Raw genomic sequence first — 23,540 nt, 5'->3', positions numbered from 1 at the left:
AGGAAATAATACACACTACAGTGAAAATAAATGAAATAGAGATTAAGAAGCAATAGAAAAGATCAATGAGACCAATCTTTGAGAAGATAAAGTTGATAAAATTTAGACTTAAAAAAAAAAAAAAGATTTTATTTATTTATTCATGAGAGACCCAGAGAGAGAGGCAGAGACACAGGCAGAAGGAGAAGCAGACTCCATGCAGGGAGCCCGATGTGGGACTCAATCCCGGGACTCCAGGATCACATCCTGAGCCGAAGGCAGACAATTGCTGAGGCACCCAGGCTTCCCTAGTCAGACTTGTGACTAAAAAAGATAATAAAATCAGAAATGAAAGAGGAGATGTGCTCGCCTCGGCAGCACATATACTAAAATTAGAAATGAAAGAGGAGGGATCCCTGGGTGGCTCAGTGGTTTAGCGCCTGCCTTCGGCCCGGGGTGTGATCCTGGAGACCCGGGATCCAGTCCTGCATCGGGCTCCCTGCATGGAGCCTGCTTCTCCCTCTGCCTGTGTCTCTGCCTCTCTCTCTCTCTATGTCTCTCATGAATAAATAAATAAATCTTGAAAAAAAAAATGAAATGAAAGAAGAAAAATAACTGACACCACAGAAATACACAGAATAATTTTAAAAGATTATAAAAAAGTATGTGCCTGTAAATTGGACAACCTAGTAGAAATGGATAAATTCCTAGCATACAGCCTTCCAAAACTGAATCAGGAAGAAAAAGAAAGGGCAGCGGTTTAGCACCACCTTTGGCCTGGGGGTGTGATCCTGGAGACCAGGGATCGAGTCCCGCATAGGGCTCCCTGCATGGAGCCTGCTTCTCCCTCTGCCTGTGTCTCTGCCTCTCTCTTTCTGTGTCTCTCATGAATGAATAAATAAAATATTTTTAAAAGGGGGGGGGAAGAAAATCTGAATAGATTTCTTACTTATTAATGAAATTGAATCAGTAGTAAAAGGTGGCATTTTTCTCCCCATAGGTTAGTTTATTTAATTCACAACAAAAATGACAATCTTACAAAATAAGCATACTTGATAAAAAGAGCACCAGCCTGGGGTGCCTGGGCAGCTCAGTGGTTGAGCGTCTGCCTTGGCTCAGGGCGAGATCCCAGAGTTCTGGAATCGAGTCCCACGTCGGGCTTCCTGCATGAAGCCTGCTTCTCCCTCTGCCTATGTCTCTTCCTCTCTTTCTCTGTGGCTCTCATGAATAAAGAAAGAAGAGGAGAGGAGAGGAGAGGAGAGGAGAGGAGAGGAGAGGAGAGGAGAGGAGAGGAGAGGAGAGGAGAGGAGAAGAGAAGAGAAGAGAAGAGAAGAGAAGAGAAGAGAAGAGAAGAGAAGAGAAGAGAAAAAAAAAGAGGAAGAAGGGAGGAAGGAAGGAGAGAAAAGAAAACAAAAGAAAAGAAAAAAAAGAAAAGAACACTAACGTTTATCCTCTTTATTCTGAAAATAATTCTCCTTCAAACTGATGGTTGCTATGGACAAAATGAGTGAAGGGGAGATGTAGAAGCTTCCAATTATGGAATTAATAAGTTATAGGAATAAAAGTCACAGATTAGGGACACCTGAGTGGCTCCACTGGTTAAGCATCTGCCTTCGGCTCAGGTCTTGAACCGGGGGCCCTGGGAGGGAGCTCTGCATTGGGCTTCCTGCTCAGTCAGGAGCCTGCTTCACCCTCTCCTTCTGCTCTTCCCCACCTCCCCCCACTTGTGCTTTCTCTATCTCTCTCTCTCTCTCTCTAATAAATAGATCTTTAAAATTAAAAAAAAATTTTAAGGTACAGCTTTGGGAATATACTCAATTGTAATAGTAGTATATGGTGACAGATGGTAGCTATACTTGTGGTGAGCATAGTATAACACATAAACTTGTTGAATCACTATGCTGTATACCTGAAACTAATGTAACATTGTATGTCAACTATACTCAAATACAAATAAAAAGAGATAATTCTCCTTGAAATAAAAGATCAAAGCCAAATGCAAATAGAAAAGCTCTGCTTTCACTCTGACAATTTACTAATATAACACCACAGTCCAAATAGCAAGACTATTCTTTCTTTCTTTGTTGTCATTGCTACTAAAACTACTTTAAAAGCTTTTTATGTACTTAAGCATTTGTCACAAGCTTCATTCCAAGCTCTGGCCTTCTCCACACTATTTTAACATCTAGTGTCTCTCTTTTATGGTCATCTCTGTTTATATGGCTGTCCTTCCTTTTCAATGTCCTTTCAATAGCTGCACTTATCAGGACTCCCATTTTATTTTACCTTCTTTTCTTCTCATAGGCAATACCCCATGATTTTTCTTCTTAAATGTCTTCTTTTCTTCAAAGAGCCAGACACTAGAAGATTAAAATTTCACCAATTCTACCATAGCAAAACATCACATTCAGATGTTTCTCAGCTTTCCTTGTCACTAAAAGTACAGAACACTTTTACAGCTAACTATAAAACACCACAAACCCTTTCAATGCAATTACCCAATATTCAACACTTTATGTGCTTCATTCTCAGGTTTTCCCAACACTGTTTTGACCAAACCTTTTTTTTTTCAATTTTTTTTAAGATTTTATTTATTTATTCATAGAGACACACAGAGAGAGAGAGAGACAGAGACAGAGACAGAGACAGAGACAGAGACAGAGACAGAGACAGAAGCAGGCTCCATGCAGAGAGCCCGACATGGGACTCGATCCAGGGTCTCCAGGATCATGCCCTGGGCTGCAGGCGGCGCCAAACCACTGCGCCACCAGGGCTGCCCTGACCAAACTTTTAAACAATAAAATAAAATGCACAAATATTTACTATAACAATTTATAATTATTTAGTTTTACATGTATTACATAAAATGTATAAGATGAGAGGACAAAAAACACATGTGATTCAACCACACTAACACAACTTATTTTGGTGTGTTAGTGTGGTTGTTTCAACCCATCTGTAATTTTTTTTCTTAGGGTCTCCCTTTATATAGATATATATAAGGCACCAGCCAAACTGAGCCATTTTGTACTTCCCACAGCACTCAGATTCCAGGCCTTGTTGTTCTGTCTTTTCTCCTCTCTACTCAAAATCTTGTATCTGATTAAAAAAAAAAAAAAAAAAAAGGAAGCCTCCTTTCATCTATTTTCTTTTGTATTTTGTTTCAGAACTGTAATTACTTTTTTTTTTAAGATTTTATTATTTATTCATGATAGACATAGAGAGAGAGAGAGAGAGAGGAGAGAGGCAGAAACACAGGCAGAAGGAGAAGCAGGCTCCATGCAGGGAGCCCGACATGGGACTCGATCCCGGGACTCCAGGATTGTGCCCTGGGCCAAAGGCAGGCGCCAAACCACTGAGCCACCCAGGGATCCCCTATGTACGATTTTGATACTTGGCTTTTTTCCCCAACTATACCATAATCATCTTTCCATGTTTCTATATGTCCCAACATCACTTTTCATTATAATCATTCATTCCATTGCTGCTAAAAATTATGGTTGTCTCCAATATTTAGCTACTATAAATAATGCTGCAACAAACATCGTCATTGGGCAGCCCAGGTGGCTCAGAGGTTGACCATCTGCCTTTGGCCCAGGTCATGATCCTGAAGTCCTGGGATCAAGTCCCACATCGGGCTCCCTGCATGGAGCCTGCTTCTCCCTCTCCCTGTGTCTCTACCTCTCTCTGTGTGTCCCTCATGAATAAATAAATAAATAAATAAAATCTTTTTTTTTTTTTAATTTTTTAATGGGATGCCTGGGTGGCTCAGCAGTTGAGCATCTGCCTTCAGCTCAGGGTGTGATCGTGGGGTCTGGGACTGAGTCCCCCATTGGGCTCCCTTCATGGAGCCTGCTTCTCCTTCAGAGAATCTGCTTCTCCCTCTGCTTATGCTTCTTCCTCTCTTTCTTTCTCTGTCTCTCATGAATAAATAAATAAAATCTTTTTTAAGAATTCTAAAAATAGGGCAGCCCCAGTGGTGCAGCGGTTTAGTGCCACCTGCAGCCCAGGGCGTGATCCTGGAGACTCTGGATCGAGTCCCACGTTGGGCTCTCTGCATGGAGCCTGCTTCTCCCTCTGCCTGTGTCTCTGCCTCTCTCTCTCTGTGTCTCTATGAATAAATACATAAAATCTTAAAAAATAAAAATAAAAATTATAAAAAACATCATATAGCAAGTTTTGCATATTTTTATTATATTCTTAGGTTAGACTCATAGTCTTCCCTAAAGTATCATGAAAAGGGTGGTACTTGAATTAAAGGATACAAGATTTTGAGTAGAGAGGAGAAAAGACAGAACACACAAGGCCCTGAATCTGAGTGCTGTGGGAAAATACAAAATGACTCAGTTTGGCTGGTGCCTTATATATATCTCTATAAAGGAAGACACTAAGAATAAAAATTGGAAATGGGTTGAAACAAAATAATTAAAGTATTTTATTACATACAAAACAAAGCAGGGGACACCTGGCTGGCTCAGTTGGTGAAGCACATGACTCTTGGTCTTAGGCAAGCCCCACATTGAGTGTAGAGAGTACTTAAAAGTAAAATCTTTGAGGGGCACCTGGGTGGCTCAGTCAGTTAAGCACACAACTCTTGATCTCAACTCAGGTCTTTATCTCAGAGCATGAGTTCAAGCCTCACAAAAAAAATAAATAAATAAACTCTTTTTGGGGGGGAAAAAAAGAGACACAGGCCAAGGGAGAAGGGGAAGCAGGCTCCATGCAGGGAGCCCGATGTGGGACTCAATCCCAGGTCTTGGATCATGCCCTGGGCCCAAGGCAGGTGCCAAACCACTGAGCAACCCCGGGATCCCCCTTTCTTTTCTGAATAAGGCACAGGTTAATATAATTGATACATATTTCACAAAATTAGTAAAATCTTAAATCACTCTGAATGTGTAAATAGTACTTGTAAAAATTTTTATCTGAAGACCTTCCTTATGTTATAAAATTATAAACCATTCTCTAATCAGAACTTTTGTTAACCTACAATCTTTTTCAGAATCTCCACCTAATAAGTGAGTCAATTCAAGAGAATGAGAAGATAAGCCACAGACTGGGAAAAAATATCTGTAAGCAAAATATCTGATAAAGGACTTTTCTCCAAAATATAGAGAAAACTCTTAAAACTCAACACTAAGAACACTAAGAAAATAGACAACCCAATAATTTTTAAATGGGCAAAAGATCTGAAGAGACACGTCACCAAAGATGATATGCAGAAGAGGCAAATAAGCATATAAAAAATGTTCAGGGATCCCTGGGTGGCGCAGTGGTTTGGCGCCTGTCTTTGGCCCAGGGCGCGATCCTGGAGACCCGGAATCGAATCCCACATCGGGCTCCCGGTGCATGGAGCCTGCTTCTCCCTCCGCCTGTGTCTCTGCCTCTCTCTCTCTCTCTCTCTGTGACTATCATAAAAAAATAAAAATAAAAATAAATATATATATATATAAAAAATCTTTAAAAAAAATGTTCAGCATCATGTTTCATTAAGGAACTGCAAATTAGAACAATGAGATAACACATCGATTAGAATGGCCAAAATCCAAACACTGACAACATCAAATACTGACATGAATATGAAGCAACAAGAACTCTCACTCACTGATGGTGGGAATGCAAAAGGATACAGCCACTTTAGCAGTTTCTCACAAAACTAAATGTACTCTTCTTATACAATCCAGCAACCATGCTCCTTGGTACTTACTCAAAGGAATTAAAAACATGTCCACACAAAACCTGCACATGGATATGCAGAGTAGCTTGATTTATAATTGCTAAAATTTGGAAGCAGCCAAGATGTCATTCAGTGGGTCAATGGATTAATAAACTATAGCACATACAGACAATGAAATATTATTCACAGCTGAAAAGAAATGAGCTATCAAGCCATGAAGAAACATACAAAGACCTTAAATACATATTACTAAGTCAAAGACACCAATCTGAGAAGGCTACATATGGCGTAATGTCAACTATAGGACAGTCTAGGAACGGCAGAACTATGGAAGCAAAGAAACAATAGTAGTTGCCAGGGGTTAAGAAGAGAGAGAGACGAACAAGCAGAATGTAGTGAAACTATCCTGTATTTTGTATGGACTTTGGATGATTAGGATGTGCCAAATTAGGTTCAGCAGCTGTAACAAAAACCTGCTCTGGAGACAAACCATGAGAGACTCCTAACTCTGGGAAATGAACAAAGGGTTGTGGAAGGGAAGGTGGGCAGGGTTTGGGATGACTGGGTGACGGGCACTGAGGGGGGCACTTGATGGGATGAGCACTGGGTGTTATATGTTGGCAAACTGAACTGCAATTAAAAACAAAAAAACAAAACAAAAGAAAAAAGTCTTGCTCTGGTGCAAGACGCTGATAATGGAGAAGGCTGTGCTTGTGGGAGTAGAGTATATATGGGAACTCTTCCCCTTCAATCTTGCTATGAAACTAAAACTGCTCTTAAAAAAGTCTATTTCTTTTTTTTTTTAATTAAAGATTTTATTTATTTATTCATGACAGACAGAGAGAGAGAGAGGCAGAGACACAGGCAGAGGGAGAAGCAGGCTCCATGCAAAGAGCCTGATGTGGGACTCGATCCCAGGACTAGGACTCCTGGATCACACCCTGAGCCAAAGGCAGATGCTCAACTGCTGAACCACCCAGGCTTCCCAAGTAGTTGATGAATAGTAGCTTTTTGAAGTAGTTGATGATATCTCAAAAGCACTTATTAGTCCTATATGCAATAAAACAGTGGTTCGTTAATGTTTTTCCATTTCCATTTTTTCCAAAAATGCTTTTTTAAAAGTATGATCATAGAATTAGAAACATCAAAATAAGCATGCCAGAAGCCTGTCCAAGTTAGGCATCAAAGTCCTGATTGAGATTACATTACAAGGGTATATTCGTTTGTTAAAACTCAAACTGTACACTTAAGATATGTGCGTTTTATTCTATATAAATTTTACTTCAATTTTTTAAAGTTACAAAACAAAAGATCAAAATCTGATTTTAAAAATAAAAAGCATCAAAGAAAAAGAACACTTGAACTGCAATCATGTGTGTAAAAAAGAGGGAGGTAAGCAGGTAATTAAAATGCATAATTACTTCTCTCTGTACAGAATATCTAAAGAAGGATATGCAATAAATGGCTCTGCAAAGGGAAACTGTGTAGCTAGAAGGCAAGAATAGGGCAGTTTTCATCACCTAACTTTGGTGTCTTTTTAATTTTCAAGGCTTTGTTTTCCGTTCAGAACATTTAAAAATGTACAAATATAGTCATGACCATTTTTTTTTCATGACCACTTTTAAAATAAAAATCAATCAACCAAAAAATCCTATTTCTATTGAGTTACCTCCGTTTGAGTGATTAAAGTCTCAACTGATGATTATAGACTCAACACTCAGAAGTGTGGTCCTCAAACCAAACTTCATTAGCATTAGCTGGAACTTGTTAAAAACGCTCTTTAGAGTGGTTGTAACAACTGTATAGATATAGATACATACATACATGTCAAAAGTTGTTGACTTATATACCTAAAATACATGAATTTTTTTTTAAGATTTTATTTATTTATTCATGAGAGACACACACACAGAGAGAGAGAGAGAGAGGCAGAGACACAGGCAGAGGGAGAAGCAGGCTCCATGCAGGGAGCCTGACCTGGGACTCGATCCCGGGTCTCCAGGATCAGGCCCCGGGCTGAAGGTGGTGCTTAAACCCCTAAGCCACCGGGGCTGCCCCCGTGAATTTTTTTTTTTTAATTTTATTTATTCATTCACGAGAGACACTGAAAGAGAGGCAGAGACATAGGGAGAGGGAGGAGAAGCAGGCCCATGCAAGTCGCCCAATGTGGGACTCAATACTGGGAATCCAGGATCACACCCTGAGCCAAAAGCAATCGCTCAACTGCTGAGCCATCCAGGCATCCCAAATATGTGAATTTTATCATATGTAAATCATAGCTAAAAAGGATAATTTTTTTAAAGAAAGAAATGTAGAACCTCAGGCCGCACCTCAGACTTACTGAATCACCATCTATATTTGTAACAAATCTCCAATAGATTCAAATGCACATTTAAATTTGAGATGCACACTGTTTTGGAGTACTTGTAAACATTAATATAGTATGACATTGTAGGCAACAGTCATTCAAACATTTTTTTAAATATTTTATTTATTTATTCATGAGAGATAGAGATAGAGAGAAAGAGAGAGAGAGAGAGGCAAAGACACAGGCAGAGGGAGAAGCAGACTCCATGCAGGGAGCCCGATGTGGGACTCGATCCCGGACCTCCAGGATCACGCCCTGGGCCAAAGGCAGATGCTAAACCACTGAGCCACCCAGGGATCCCCCCCAAACATTTTTTTTAAGAGAGAGGGAACATGAGGTGGGAAGGGGGGTTGGTTGCAGAGGGATAGGGGGAGAGAATTTAAGCAGGCTCCACCCCCAATGCCACGCTAGATCTCACAACCCTGAGATCATGACCTGAGCCAAAATCAAGAGCTGGACACTTAAATGACTGAGCCACCCAGGTACCCTAAAGGTTTTTTTCTAGAGGTCTTTCAAATTGACTATAAACTCCATAAGAGCAAAGACTATGTTCATTTTGTGCATTACTAGCACATAACAGGTACTCAACAAATATCTGCCAAATGACAGAAAAAATTCACATTTCTTTGTGCTTACTAAATTTTCTCTTTTTACTAGAACCTCTTTCTATTCTGAGTTGGGTTGTTTTTTTAAGATTTTATTTATTTATTTGACAGACAGAGAGCACAAGGAGGAGGAGCTGCAGGCAGAGGGAAAGGGAGAAGCAGACTCCCTGCTAAGCAGAGAGCCCAATGAGGGGCTCCATCCCAGGATCCTGGGATCATGACCTAAGCAGATGGCAGATGCTTAACCAACTGAGCGACCAAAGTACCCCTCTATTCTGGTTTAATATCCACCTGTCTTGGGACACCTGGGTGGCTCAGTGGTTGGGTGCCTGCCTTCGGCTCAGGTAGTGATCCTGGGATCCGGGTTCAAGTTCCACATCAGGCTCCCTGCATGGAGCCTACTTTTCCCTCTGCCTGTGTCTCTGCCTGTCTCTCTCTCTCTCTCTCTCTCTCTCTCTCAGTCTGTGTTTATCATGAATAAATAAATAAGTCTTTAAAAAAAAAAATCTACCTGTGTTAGCCAACAGGTAGAGATGAGAGCTTATAGAGAAAAGATTCATAACGTATCATTTTGTTATGGCTATAATGGAAAAGGAAGGAAAACGGTATCAGCCCTAGCCGATAAAGCAAAGTAGACACATGTACACATTTTTCATTTGTTTTCTTATTGTAAGAAATGTTATCTTAATCTTAAAAACACTGTTTTAAGGGGTGCCTGGATGGCTCAGTCAGTTGGGCAGGTCATGATCTCAGGTGGTGAGATCAGAGCTTGAAGTCAGGCCCTGTGCTGGATGTGGGGCCTGCTTCCAAATCTCTCCCTCTGCCCCTCCACCACCACCCTGGCTCATGGTCTCTCTAAAAAAAAAGAAAGAAAAAGAAAACACTTTTTTAAGAGTTGACATCTCATTTTATTTTTTTTTTTTAAGATTTTATTTATTTATTCATAGAGACACAGAGAGAGAATGAGAGGCAGAGACACAGGCAGAAGGAGAAGCAGGCTCCATGCAGAGAGCCCGATGTGGGACTCGATCCAGGGTCTCCAGGATTACGCCCTGGGCTGCAGGCGGTGCCAAACCGCTGCACCACCGGCGCTGCCCAACATCTCATTTTAATGAAGCAAACAAATCTTACAAAATAATTAACACCCAGGAAATTCTGAAATTCTAAAATACATTTGGAGTAACTTGACCAGGTATTACAGTCAATAAGCAAATCAACTTACTAGTTATAGGGCAGCCCGGGTGACTCAGCGGTTTAGCACCGCCTTCAGCCTAGAGTGTGGTCCTGGAGACCCGGAATCGAGTCCCATGTCAGGCTCCCTGCATGGAATGGAGCCTGCTTCTCCCTCTGCCTGTGTCTCTCAGGAGAAAAGTTTAAAAAAAAAAAAAAAGAAAAGTTTTAAAATATAAAATAAAGGAGTGGTGTTAGCAAAGAAACAAAGATTAGCAATGCAACCACAAAGAGAAAGGAAAAAACAGGATAGGATAAAATGCAAGTTTAAAAGTTGAAAAGCAACAAGATAAATTTAGCTCAATCAGCTCACCTCAGAACACTAAATCCTAAACTAATATAAGGGATGACAAGAAGCTACCTGATTTACACTTCAGAACCCTCAACAAGCTCTGCAGTTGGCAGTACCAGATACTTCTAGAAATGAAATGTGAGTAGAACTGTTTAAATGCTTAGTTAAGAAGCAGATCCCCAGATGCTCTCCCTTCTCTATATATCTGGGTGACTGTCTTGCTCTATCCCAGCAGAAGAGCTGAGATTTACTATTAGGAAAAAATTTAAAAGAGAATAATTGGCCTATGGGAATACTTAGCATTTGAGAACAGGCACATCAAACTGCAGAGAGGAAATTGTGTAAAAGTTTACACAATGGGGCAGCCCCAGTGGCTCAGCGGTTTAAGTGCCACCTTCAGCCCGGGGTATGATCCTGGAGACCCAGGATGGAGTCAGGCTCCCTATATGGAGCATGCTTCTCCCTCTGCCTGTGTCTCTGCCCCTCTCTCTCTCATGAATAAATAAATAAAATCTTTAAAAATAAAAAAAAGTTTACACAATGAATTCTGCAATCTCAAATCTTCCTCTACCCTGCTCCCCAAATTCTGGCAACGAAATTTATACCTCCCAGGCAGGAAATGGAAAGATCCTTATCTGGGAAATCTGACAAACCAAAGGTAAAAACAAACAAACAAACAAACAAACAAAAACTCAAGGGAAGTTATCAAACCCAATCCCAGTAGGATCACCCATTTTTAACCAATGGTGAAGCCAATAGTCCAAAATTTCACAATGACTACAAGATTTTTTTTTAATTTTTTTTTTTTTTTATGATAGTCACAGAGAGAGAGAGAGAGAGAGAGAGAGAGAGGCAGAGACACAGACAGAGGGAGAAGCAGGCTCCATGCACCGGGAGCCTGACGTGGGATTCGATCCCAGGTCTCCAGGATCGCGCCCTGGGCCAAAGGCAGGCGCCAAACTGCTGCGCCACCCAGGGATCCCCCAATGACTACAAGATTAAGAGAAAGCTAAAGAACGCCTCTAAAAGGGAAGAATAAAACTAAAAGATGACAGGAAGCTAATAAAAGAAAAAAAAAGTCTTATTCAAGGAAACAAAAACATTTTTTAAAATCAGTAATATCTTTAAAGACATAGAGAAAATATTCTAACCATAAAAACAAAAACCAAATGTTATGGAAAGGAATATTCAGAGACAAAAAAGGCTGTTGAAATATTTTTAGTGACAGCAAAAATGAAAAGGAGATAGAAGAAAAAGTGAAGAAACTAACAGAACAGCAAAAAAGAATAAGAACAAAAACCAGGGATGATTGGATGGCTCAGTTGGTTGGTTAAGTATCTGCCTTTAGCTCAGGTCATGATCCTGGCATCCTGGGACTGAGGCCCAGAATGCTGGGCTCCCTGCTCAGCAGGGACCCTGCTTTTCCCTCTCCTTCTTACCCTTACTCTGTTCCTGTTCTCTCGAGTGTGCGTGCTTCTCTCTCTCAAATAAAATCTTAAAAAACAAAAACCAAAGAAATGAAAACGGGGCTTCCAGAAAGAGAAGAGAAACAGTGGAGAATGGAAGGACTTAAGTTCATAAGCTACCAGTTTAGAAGAGCATACTGAAAGTATAGATAATGCATACAAAAAGACCCACTAAAGGGATCCCTGGGTGGCGCAGTGGTTCGGCGCTTGCCTTTGGTCCAGGGCGTGATCCTGGAGACCTGGGATCGAATCCCACATCAGGCTCCCGGTGCATGGAGCCTGCTTCTCCCTCTGCCTATGTCTCTGCCTCTCTCTCTCTCTCTCTCTCTGTGACTATCATAAATAAATAAAAATTAAAAAAAAAAAAGACCCACTAAAAAGCATGAAGTTTCAAAACCCAGAAATACATATAAGATCCCAAAAGTTCTGTAGGAGGGAAAACAGCATCACACAGAAGACTGGGAATCAGAGTACCACTAGACCCTTCACAATCTCGAAAACGAAAAAATAATGGATCAATAACTTTAAACTTCTGAGGGAAAATTATTTCTAGTTAATCCAAATTATCAATCAAGAATACAAATATTTCAGACATGCAAGGCCTCAGTAATATCACTTCCTTTGTACCCTCCCTCTCTCAAGACGCCACTGAAAGATACGCTTCAACAAAATTAAGGAAAAAAATAAGAAGTGAGATCCAAGAATAAAAAAATTCAACACAAGGAAGACAAAAAAAGGGAATCTTCATAATTATGGGGGAAGATAAATTCCAAGATATCAGTGGTGCATCATCAATCACCAAAACAATCAATATATATTAAAACATCTCAAAAGGCCCAGAGAGAGATCTTCAAGACAAAGCTAATAGATTTTAGATAACTTGGAGAATTAGCTGAGTTTGAATTAATGATAAGCAATAGAAAACTAAGCAAACAACAAAGATTATTAAGTTCATTTACACAGTCAAAATGAAAGCACTGAATACTGATTTAGCCAAAACTACATTGTAACAAGGTATTAGGAAGATGCCAGGTAAGTGAGAAGTGTGCCTGAGCAGGCAAATATAACAGGCTAGGTGAAAGTCAATCCCCATTTTCATGCAAGAAATCAAGAAATATAGTTACATATTTTAACAATCAAACAAACAAACAAAAATATATAATAATATAAGATTTATTTAGTAATATAAGATTTATTTACTGACATGGAGGTATACTAGTTAGGCTTAGGTTGGGCTGCAAGAGACCAGAAACCTCAAGAACTTAACAGGGAAATTTTTTTCTCTTCCACATAAATGAAATAATTCAGGACTGGTATGGAGAACCCATGACTGTCTTTTCATTGTACAATCTTTAAGATATAGTTTTTACTTCCCAGTCCAAGATGGCAGCTCAAGTACCAATTCTAACATCTACCTTCTAACCAGCAAGAAAGAAGGGTAATGAAGGCTCTGCTTCTTACTCTTAAAAACACCTCCCAGAAGTCACCTGTGACTTACTTGCTCAGTACTTAGTCATATCACCACAACTAGCTGCAAGGAGACTGCAGCATATCTATATTCCAGGTAGCAATGCACCCAGCTAAAAACCAGAGGTTCCAATTCTGAGGAAGGGGAACAATTAGCAACCTCTGACACAAGCAGTAAATACCAAAAGAATCAGCTTTAAAAGTTTCCAAGAGTTGCCTCTGGGGATGAAAAAAACAAAAGTGGGGGACAGAGTAGTGAAGAACAATACGGGGTGGTTTTGTAATATGCCTCATAGAAATTTGATGGTTTTGTAATATGCCTCATAGAAATTTGATTTTAAGCTACATGAATATATAACTTGATTTGTAAAAAAAAAAAAAAAAAAAATTTAATGATAGGAAAAAGTAAGTAGAGATAGGGACACCTGGGTGGCTCATTAACTGAGCGTCTGCCTTTGGCTCAAGTTTTGAACCCGGGGGAGCCTCCTTCCCCTTCTGCCTAGGTCTCTGTCTCTCTCATGAATAAATAAATTAAAAACAAACAAACAGAGAGAAACAGAGAAAGAAGAAAGAAAGAAAGAAAGAAAGAAAGAAAGAAAGAAAGAAAGAAAGAAAGAAAGAAAGAAAGAAAAGAAGAAAAAAAAGAAAAGAAAAGAAAAGAAAAGAAAAGAAAAGAAAAGAAAAGAAAAGAAAAAGCAAGCCAGCCAGTCACAACTTCTGTTTCTGAAAACCTTTTTATTTTTCTCTTTAGGGGGTGAAACAGATAGAGGTAAGAACTACATAAAATCAGAAGTAAACCCTGCCAGTACATTAATGCATAGTCTTTAAGACAGTGATTTTAACTCCTAAGAACTTTATTTTAGGCAACACAGGCGAGGGGGGGCGGTCAGTGGGAAGGAGGGTGACTGCTGAATCCGCTCAGCTGGACACCAAGGCTGCACAGCCATAAACATGCAGCAGCTGCGGAAGCACATCTAGCACATCTCACAGTAGCTGGACCAGCAACAGTATCAATGTGCTCTATTTTGTGCAGATAAGCTTCACTCTCTCATGAGGAATTCAGGGACTTCTATAGGTTGTGTCTTTACCTGACAGTGCTATATTTCAAAGCAGCTCATACACTTCAGTCACAAAAAAACTGAACAAAGGAAGCTGTCACTACCTTGTAGCTACAAGTCATTATGCTGCAAGAAAGCATCAGCAGGCTCTTGATATTCTTGATATGGAAGAAACAATCAACAAAACGTTATTTGAAAAATATTTGATAAAAGTAGCTTTGAATACCCCTCCAATGACTGGGAAATGTCATGGTTCTCAAAAAAAAAAAAAAGTTCCATTTATCTCTTAACAAGGGAAAATCTAAGATGACCTGGATAACCAAGCCCTAGCAACCTATAGCTACAAAGACTCCACTCCTGTTTTGAAGCGTTTAATCTTTTAATGTCACATCACATGTTGACAGCCCAAAAAGAAAAGAACTTGAGTCATTACCTTTTAGCATGCTCTGTACTGAAGAAAAGGAATTGCTACACTTTCTATTTGAGAACAAATTTTAAAAGTATAATAAACCAGTGAAACTGTCCTCCCTAATTATGTAGATAGTTTGCAAGAGATTCTGGATGTGACAGTGTCTTCAGCTAAATGACATCATCATAACTGTGATTTTAAAAATGTACACAAGCCAGCACTTGAGTGGCTCAGTAAGTTAAGCATCTGACTCTTGATTTCCACTCAGGTCATGATCAAGGATCATGAGACAGGATCAAGAGACAGAGACCTAAGCAGGGCTCCACCAAGGCATGAAACCTGCTTACCATTCTATCTCTCTAAATAAATAACATACATACATACATACATACGCATGTAAGTGTGCTACCATCTTACTTCTATAGTAATAGTGAAAGATCCCTTCCATGCAAAATGTTTACCTGTACATAGAGGGACATTTGTGGAGCTAAATAAAACAAATGACTTTTTCTCTCTTTCTCATATATTGGTGTGCAATCCTGTATCTTGGTTTGCAGACGCTATTATCTCATGGTTGGTCATAAAAATGAACATGTCAGAAAGTGTATCAGCAAAGCAACAATGCTCGAGAAGAGTACAGGCCCACATGGGTAGCATACCAGCAATTGTTTGCAGTTCAGAGTGAGCATGACCAGGCCATGGCTGCTTACTTCATAAGAATATAGGTGATGAAAGAGTGTCATTTGCCAATGCTCTACACTGTATTGTAATATGGAATGACCAATAACTTAAAATAGGCTGAAAGATTCTTTGGCCAAGCGCTAAGCTTTGCATAAGCTAAACACTGCACTGGAAGATCCTTTTGTTATGCACAAGATTGGTGTGCTTGCACTTCAGAATTGAGAATGGAAAACAGCAGAAAAACGGTTTCTTGATGCTTTCAGGAAAAAATTAAAGCAATTCGGCATGAAGTAACAGTTGACAAATGGGAACCTTTGTTGAACAACTTGGACATGTCCAAAGGAAGCTTAAAAAATATGCCAAAGGCACTGGATTATCACCATGTTAATTCCTTAGAACTCATCTCATCCACCTGTTCTGTCATAAGGTATATCCGCAACTTTGAAAATACTACTATTTCCTCACAGCCCTTCGTTTTAGGCAGTATTTTCTGTTACAATGCTTGGTCACTGCATTGAAATGTACATTGGTGATTCTGAAGCTGACACTGGAGCAGATATTAAAAACAAATTAAAATGTTATGACTTTTGGGACACCTGGGTGGCTCAATGGTTGAGCATCTGCCTTTGGCTCAGGTGGTGATCCCGGAGTCCTGGGATCGAGTACTGCATCAGGCTCCTGTGGGGAGTCTGCTTCTCCCTCTGCCTATGTCTCTTCCTCTCCCTCCCTCTGAGTCTTTCATGAATAAATAAAATCTTTAAAAAAAAAATGTCATGACTTTGATGTGCATACAATGAAGACACTAAAAAACATTATTTCACCTCCATAAGATTTCAGGGGACTTGATTTTGTTGTTTTTTATTGCAGGGAATTTTAAATAGAAAAACAGATTGCAGAAGACAGGGTTTGTACTACTGGAAACCTCAAGGAAAACTCCAGATTCTATACACTTTCCTTGGAAAAAACTTTTGAAACTGAAATGAATGAAAGTGACATGATGTTAGAGACATCTATGTCAGACCACCAAACAGGTCTTAATTCCATTTCGTCTTAGGGTAAGTCAATATTTCCTCACATCCTTGTCATATCTTAGAATTTCTCATTTCTTATACAAATCTAGACTACATATTTACATTTAGGAACAGAGACCTGTCATAAGAGACTGGATCACACACCTTTGCAACAGACGTTTTTCTGATCCTACAAAGTAATTATACATAATGGAATAAAGAAGGTAAACTGCCAAAACATTTTTTTTTCTTTTTTTAAAGCTTCTTTTTGCTCCTGGCTATGTTTATGATTCCATGGGAAAGCAGAAAGTTACAACCAAGATCTCTAAATCACAGAATCTACCAATGCTTAAATATTAATCTATCATATTAAGAGTACAATGACTACTTTGGGGGCAGTCTGCAATTATTTTTTCTAAAGGGAACTTTTTCTGTCAAGAAGTAAGAATTACTGTTGACCTAAGATATCACTATTAGTGAATCACAGTATAATTTAGTTTGTCCATACTTTAATCTAATTCATAGATCAAGATTCTCAACAACAACAAAAAAGCATTTGGTCTTTTGCCCCCTTATCAGGTTGACTCTGGATGAAAAACCTAGGAAAGCACTACATTAAAAAAACAAATCTACCTGTTTGTCAAATTCTCTAGAGGAAATGGTTATAAATATTTGAAATATAAATAAAAAAGAGAAAAAATAAACACTAGTGAAAGTAGACAAGTTAATGCCACATCTATGAAAATATACTATCCCCTCAACATTCCTTTTTCATAAACAAAATAATGGAATAAAAAAAAGAATAGAACAATGCTGAATACTATTAGACTTTCCTAGTTAAGCTACATCAATATTTCAATGTTTACTTAGATTGCTATTGTTTCCTCTCATTTTTCAGATTTATAGCTATCTCTTACCATTTCTAACTACTGTGAACAATGACCAATTTTACTAAAAAGCTTCTTTTCTGGTGAAAGAAAAATAGTTTGACTAATTCAAATTACAGAAAAAAAAAACTCTGGCCCATGAAATACATATGTATGAAATACATAGCTAATGGGTAGCAGAGCCATAAACCCAGGTCTCTTCACTCTAAGACTGGGGCAACCGGTCAAAAAAGGGATGCATAATCTTTATTACATTCCCTGGTCAATAGTGCCACAAGCAAAGTCCCTGTTGCTCCCATCCAGCTAATCAATTAATTAATTTACATCAACTAACTGAATTATCATGCTTTACTTAAAGGATGTAGGTGCTAATATTAAGATGGGCTCTTTCCAACTGCCAGAACTATATGCAGATTCATTTAAGTTACTTCACAATGAGAGTTTAGTCTAAGAACATGTGGGATAGTACAGAAGCACAAGAAAAGTCTCCACAATTAAGGCCTCATTGAAAACTGGAACACGGGTCAAAATAAAATAAAACTTGTATCCAGGGGTGCCTGGATGGCTCAATCAGTTAAGCGTCTACCTCCAGCTCAGGTCATGATCTCAGAGTCCTGGGTTAGGCTCCCTATTTAGAAAAGAGTCTGCTTCTTCTCCCTCTGTCACTCCCCCTGCTGTGCTTTGTCATTTGCTCGCTCGCTCTCTCAAATAAATAAAATTTTAAACAAACAAACAAAAAAATCCACTGGTATCCAGTAAGAACCCTAAATATTATAACTATTTCCTTATTCTGCCTCTCCTGTGACAGTGGTTGTTTAATTCTCCACTAGGACTATTCTCTCTACTACATGGTTTCTATTGCCCTGAGCTTCTGCTTACTGTTTTCTTTGCTAGTGCATATTCAAATTCCCTAATGAAGAGGATTACACTGAGTGAATTAACCATTCTGTAAGAGAGAACTACTGTACAGTTCTTAGGTCAGGTTAATTTATAAGCCAATAGGCCTAGGTTATATATCACTGATGCCAATCCATGGTCCAATGAACTGTGGCAAAGTGAGGGGACTCATAAGACAAAGTATAACAATTGATGCAAGCCCTTGCAGCTAACTGCTTTTTTCAGAAATGGACCGTAGCTGTCCCTCACTCTTGGAGCATTATGTTTATCGATACACATTTGGTTTATAAACCAAAACATCATTAGGTAAATGCAGACTCAAATATCTAGTTCACCCTCTCTAGAGCATGGTCTCTCACCAAAGTGTCACCCCCTACACACACAATCCTATACAGCAGGTCTTAAATGGTAACATCTCCTTACACCACCCCAATATTTTCTTCTCTTGGGTATGAAGATTTAATAGCCTCTCTGCCAACGATACCTTTTCTCTAAATTGAGATTCTCCTTTCAGCCCAGATTTATTCCATATTTATCTTAAAATGAAATGTAACACATGAATTATGCTAGATAAAACTATTCAGATGTAAGATAGTTTCCTATTATAGAAAAATGATTGTCGGGGATCCCTGGGTGGCGCAGCGGTTTAGTGCCTGCCTTTGGCCCAGGGCGCGAGCCTGGAGACCCGGGATCGAATCCCACGTCGGGCTCCAGGTGCATGGAGCCTGCTTCTCCCTCTGCCTGTGTCTCTGCTTCCTGCTTCTCTCTGTGTCTCTCATGAATAAATAAATAAAATCTTTAAAAAAAAAAAAAAAAAAGAAGAAGAATGATTGTCCTAACTGGTGCACCCAAACACTTTCTAATAGAAACACAGGTAGTTTTACAAGTCACAACTTATTAAGCCTTTAAAACTATGTCAGGGGACACCTGGATGGCTCAGCGGTTACTCAACTTCTGCCTTTAGCTCAGGGTCTGATCCCAGATTCTCAGGATCGAGTCCCACATCGGGTTCCTTGCATGGAGCCTGCTTCTCCTCCCTCTGCCTGTGTCTCTGACTCTCTCTGGGTCTCTCATGAATAAATAAATAAAACCTTTAAAAAAAAAAAAAAAACTATGTCAGATGTGGGCTTAGCATCCAACAGAAAATATCACAGATCAGCAAACTGAGACCCATAAAGATTAAGTTCTTTTCTTAAAAAAGATTTTATTGGGGTACCTGGGTGGCTCAGTTGGTTGGGCATCTGCCTTCCACTCCTGTCATGATCCTGGGGTCCTGGGATCAAACATCACATTGGGCCCCATGCTCGGCAGGGAGCCTGTTTCTCCCTCTCCCTTCTCTCTTTAATGGGGGGTGGGGGGGTAGAAGGAGAGGGGAAGCAGACTTCCTGCTGAGTGCAGAGCCCTATACAAGGCTCAATCCCAGAACCCTAAGACTATGACCTGATTCAGTCAGATGCTTAACTAAGACACCCAGATGCCCCAAGATTAAGTTCTTACATAAAATCACATATAATAAATAGTGCTGAAATTAAAATCCTATCTACGGATCCCTGGGTGGCGCAGCGGTTTGGCGCCTGCCTTTGGCCCAGGGCGCGATCCTGGAGACCCGGGATCGAATCCCACGTCGGGCTCCCGGTGCATGGAGCCTGCTTCTCCCTCTGCCTGTGTCTCTGCCTCTCTCTCTCTCTTCCTGTGTGACTATCATAAATAAATAAATAAATAAATAAATAAATAAATAAATTAAAAAATCCTATCTACGTAGGCCAAAGCCTATGTTTTTAACAACCATCCTCTACTGTCAATGACCACCAACTAAAATAACCAATTCCATAACAATAACTAATTCTAAAGAAAGACGACAGACTCCTACCTTACTCTAATGCAATGCTTCCACAAAATACTACTCAGTGAGATACAATGCTTCCACAAAATACTACTGAGATATCTATCATTCATTAGGAGCTCTGTGACCAAATAAGTGTGTGAAATGTTATACCAAAAAAGAGCTCATCTGGGACGCCTGGGTGGCTCAGTGGTTGAGTGTCTGCCTTTGGCTCAGGGCATGATCCCGGAGTTCAGGGATAGAGTCCCACATCGGCCTCCCTGCATGGAGCCTTCTCCCTCTGCCTCTGCGTGTGTGTGTGTGTGTGTGTGTGTGTGTGTGTGTGTGTGTGTGATGAATAAATAAATAAAATATTAAAAAAAAAAAAAAAAAAGAGGGTAGCCCGCGTGGCTCAGCGGTTTCGTGCCGCCTTTAGCCCAGGGCCTGATCCTGGAGACCCGGGATTGAGTCCCACATTGGGCTCCCTGCAGGGAGTCTGCTTCTCCCTCTGCCTGTATCTCTGCCCCTCTCTCTCTCTCTCTGTGTGTGTCTCTCATGCATAAATAAATAAAATCTTTTTTTAAATAATAAGTAAATAAATAAATAGCTCATCAAACTTTCACATTGCAGGGATTCTCATACTTACAATGTGAATCTCTAAGAAGTAAACACATGAGGCAGAATTTTCCTTATACATTTAGCCAAAGTTACTACTCTTCACAGCCAGTGCCTAGAACTGTTTTGTGGAACGTACCTTAGAAAATACTTATCTAGTAAAAATTCATATGACCACATTTTTTTCTTTGGTAACTCACCTAAACTAGGTCAATCAATAAATCTTACAATACATGCTGACTCATACCCCACTTCTAGGTGAAAATGTCATAACTACACTGAGAGCCAATGGCCATGTTTTGGATAACGTGACTTTACCTCTGTTTAAAAATGACTGGGTAGGATAGGTACCCAAAGGACAACCCATGCACTTATGCAGTCTGCCTCAAAACGTGAAAAAGGCCAAGATGATTTATCCCAAGAAATGGGAGACAAGAGAGCAGAGGGACCAGCAAAGCCATAGAGACGCAGGAGGACAGCTAGTGTAAGTCATAAAGAAACAGGAAGCCTGGGCAGCCTGGGTGGGTCAGCGGTTTAGCGCTGCCTTCAGCCTTGGGTGTGATCCTGGAGACCCAGAATCGAGTCTCACGTCGGGCTCCCTGCATGGAGCCTGCTTCTCCCTCTGCCTGTGTCTCTGCCTATCTCTCTCTCTCTGTGTCTCTCATGAATAAATAAATAAAATATTTTAAAAAATAAATAAATATAATAAAATTAAAAGAAAAAAAAGAAACAGGAAGCCCTGGGGAGCAAAAGAACTGGCCAACAGGGAAAAAGGGAGTCAAACAGAAGCCTAGGAGATAAACGACAGGCTGTGCCTGCATTTGGGACCTAGTACTAGCTCCTATGAACCAAGCCCTTGGATTTCTAGATCTTATCTGTACCCTTTATAATAATCTCCCTTTTAATTGAACTAACTTAAGTAACTCTCTTTTCCTTACGACCAATCTCATTTAAAGTGAAACAAGGAAAATTTAATTCATTTCACTGAAATGAAGCTACACAGCTCAGGTGTTAAAAGAATACAGACTGCAGAGAGAATGCTTGGGATTGAATCCCAGGTCCTTTACTCTAAGATACAAATCTCTAGACAAGTTATGTAAAGCCTCTAATTTCCATCTGTAAAATGGAAATAATTAGAGTATCTCCACATCAGTAAACTATGAGATTAAATGAGATGTTGGGGGATCCCTGGGTGGCGCAGCGGTTTGGCGCCTGCCTTTGGCCCAGGGCGCGATCCGGGAGACCCTGGATCGAATCCCACGTCGGGCTCCCGGTGCATGGAGCCTGCTTCTTCCTCTGCCTGTGTCTCTGCCTCTCTCTCTCTCTCTGTGACTATCATAAATAAATAAAAATTAAAAAAAAAATAAAATAAAATAAAATAAATGAGATGTTGGTAACATGCTTTCTGTATACAGCAAGTACTGAATAAATGTTAGCTATTACTATTAATTTGCATATACTTCTTTTCTCTCACTCAACATAAAAATCCTGCCCTCACAGGTACCTGACTGGCTCAGTCAGAAAATAGTGCAATTCTTGGGGCACCTGGGTGGCTCAGTGGTTGAGCGTCTGCCTTCAGCTCAGGTCCTGCGCTGTATCAGGTTCCTTGCCAGGAGCATGTTTCTCCCTCTGCCTATGTTTCTGCCTCTCTTTCTATATCTCTCATGAGTAAATACATAAAATCTTTAAAAGGGCAGCCCAGAAAAAAAAAAAAAAAAAAAAAAGGGCAGCCCAGGTGGCTCAGCGGTTTAGCGCTGGCTTCGGCCCAAGGCCTAATCCTGGAGACCCCAGATCGAGTCCCTCTTCAGGTTCCCTGCATGGAGCCTGCTTCTCCCTCTTCTGCCTGTCTGTCTCTCTCTCTCTCTCTCTCTCTCTTGAATAAATAAATAAAATCTTTAAAAAAAAAAAAAAAAAGATTCTCTCCCTTTCCTTGAAAAGAATAAAGAATAAATAAAATAAAATCTTAAAAAAAAAAAAGATGGTACAACTCTTGATCTCAGGGTTGTGAGTTCAAGCCCAACACTAGGTGTAGAGTTTTTTGTTTGTTTTTTTTCTTTTAGGTTTTATTTATTTTTTCATGAGAGAACAGAGAGAGAGAGAGGCAGAGACACAAGCAGAAGGAAAGCAGGCTCCATGTAAGGAGCCCGACGTGGGACTTGATCCCAGGACTTTAGGATCACGCCCTGGGCCAAAGGCAGGTGCTAAACCACTGAGCCACCCAGGAATCCCCAAGGTGTAGAGATTAACTTTTTTAAAAAAATCTTGTCTTTAGACCATAACTAAGAAAGAAAAAAAAATCTTATTTCTGGATGTAAAAATCTGGTAAATATTGTTTTTTTTTTAACTTTACTAGTACAAAAAAATAAAAATAAACTAAAATAAATAAAAAATAAAAAATCTATGAGTACACTGTAATCACAATGTCTGATCTCTAGGGAATCTCTCACCCTTTGTACAAGTTGCAGAACTAATAATATCAAATACTCTGAAAATATCTTTGATCCTAAGGAAATGATTTTTCAACAACAGGATAAAAATGTTATGTCAATACCAGATATGTCTTATCTAAAGCATCAACATTTTAAGAGTCCAAAACATAACAACTTTTAAAAGACAACAAAATAAACCCATTTTATAATAAATAAATTATATCTTTTATTCAAAGATTAATATAACTGGAATCAATTTGCAGACCTACTAAAATAACAAGAAATACAAAAAGAACAAATACATAGTAGTATCTATTGAGGCCTTTAATAACAATGTTAAAAAAAATTTTTTTAAATAACAATGTCAAATGCAAAACAAATGATCTCATTACCATTTACTGTGTTTTTAATCCTACTAATAACTGGATCACAACAGATAAACATTAGATGTTCAAATAATTATTTACTTCCTAAGAATAATTCATGATTTTCTTTAAAGATTTATCTATTTATTTGAGAGAGAAAGAATCTTAAGTAGACTCAGTACAGAGTGCAGGAGCCCAACACGGGGCTCAATCCCACAACTCTGAGATCACGACCTGAGCAGAAACCATGAGTCAGATGCTTAACCAACTGTGCCACCCAAGC

The 23,540-nt window shown here is 39.5% G+C and overlaps 1 protein-coding gene and 1 pseudogene across 3 annotated transcripts in view; one reads left to right on the top strand and one right to left on the bottom strand.

The window, feature by feature from the left end:
- SBF2 (SET binding factor 2) overlaps positions 1-23,540 on the bottom strand; it is a 468,462-nt gene that overhangs the window by 413,164 nt on the left and 31,758 nt on the right. The gene's annotated exons all lie outside the window — the stretch shown is intronic.
- LOC121476415 lies at positions 14,120-16,366 on the top strand (annotated as a pseudogene).

Source organism: Vulpes lagopus, chromosome 15 (assembly GCF_018345385.1).
Source record: "Vulpes lagopus strain Blue_001 chromosome 15, ASM1834538v1, whole genome shotgun sequence".
Lineage (NCBI taxonomy): Eukaryota > Metazoa > Chordata > Mammalia > Carnivora > Canidae > Vulpes > Vulpes lagopus.
The sequence above is the reverse complement of the archived record's forward strand: the minus strand, read 5'-3'. Positions and strand labels throughout refer to the sequence as shown.